Genomic DNA, 1,742 nt, shown 5'->3' on the forward strand with positions numbered 1-1,742 from the left:
TGTAGCAACCTGTTTCATTTGAGACTCTTATGCTATGTTGGTTAGGATGGAGACTGATGTTTCTTTCATTTCCTTAAATCTCTTTTGTTATATATCAAAATTAATTATCTATGATATTGAGCCTTTCAAAGTACCAAAATGCATTGTGATTAGAACAGCAAGTACCAAAATTATTGTGATTAGAACATGAATCAAAAGAGCTATGAACTCATAGGAAGGATTATCCTGGTAAAAGGCCAGAGGATGTGAAAAATCCTTCCATGGGATGGATGGTAGGTTTCATGTTTGTTGTTAGCTTTCTAGGACTCTTCAATCTTGTTGCACTTTGAAAGGTACTTACTATTCCTTAAATCATTCCCTGTTCTAATCTCAATGCTTATAAATTAATTTTATAAACATGATTTATTTGTAATATAAATTTAAAAATGAACGCTTGTCTTAAATCTTCGACTCTCCAAAGAGATGAAGTTTTAGATGTTCCCACTATTATAGGAGAAGAACGACACACAACGAGAAACTGAATAACAAAATAAACGATTTGCACTACTTATAGTTTGAGAATACGAAGAGTTTGAGCAAATACGCACAAGCATAAGGAGAACATAGTTGATGAAGACCGCAAGGAGAAAATGTAGAAAAAGAATGTTACCTTTTGATAGGGGTGTCAATTTCGGGTCACGGGTCGGGTTCGTGTCTAACCCGAAATGACCCGAAGCTAAACGGGTTGACCCGAACCCGACCCGGTTTTGGATACGGGTTACTATTCAAGACCCGAACCCGACCCGAGTCGGGTTCGGGTCAACCCGGATTGACCCGCTAACCCGAGTAATTTTCATTAATATCTCAAAAAAAAAAAACATCAACACAGTTAAACAAAAAATTGCATGAAAAAATTTTTTATTTATGAATTAGAAGCAATTTGCTAATTACAATATACAAATTATACAAAATATTAAACTAACAAATAAATTAAACAAATAATTACAATTTACAGATAATTCAAACGAATATTACAATTTAAAAAAATTTTGAACTCCTTGACTAGTTGAAGTCTTGTGAAGTTGTGCCTGCCTGCCTGCACTCATGGAGTCCTGGAGATATAAGCTAACTGCAAAAAAGATAAACAATTAAATAGATATAATTTTAAATCCATGAATTAGTTGAAAGCTTGAGTTATTAGCTCAGATTAACCCTTCAAATAATTCATCATTCAATGAAATGTGAGTCAATATAATTTTATACGGACTTGCGAATTGAGATATTGCCATCCAAGGCGGCAATTTGTATTTTATACTTAGTATCTGTTTGATTAGCCCTCCAAATGCCACCTGGTTGCAATAACTTTTTTCCCACAAATGACATCACAATAAGTTTAGAAGGGTACTCATCATCGCTACTCAACTTTCAATCCTTTCGGAACCAACCAGCAACAACACAGCCAACCAAGTAACCAACATCCCTGGGCTTCTTGAAGCACCCAGCAACAACACAGCAAACCCAGCAACCAAAGTATCACAGTTACCCAGCAACCAAAACAACAACACCCTAAACACAAAAAACTCAACAACCTAAATGTTTAAAGATAACCAACACAGCATTTCAAGACATCTGCCCAGAAAAAACAAGACAGAAACCAACCCAGCAAACTAGCAAGGAAGAAACAACACAGCCAAGTAGCTAACCATGAACAACCCACAACAACCCTGTCAACCCAGCAACAACACAGCCATCCAGTCTCCCTC

Source organism: Dendrobium catenatum, unplaced genomic scaffold, assembly GCF_001605985.2.
Source record: "Dendrobium catenatum unplaced genomic scaffold, ASM160598v2 fragScaff_scaffold_669, whole genome shotgun sequence".
NCBI classification, from domain to species: Eukaryota; Viridiplantae; Streptophyta; class Magnoliopsida; order Asparagales; family Orchidaceae; genus Dendrobium; species Dendrobium catenatum.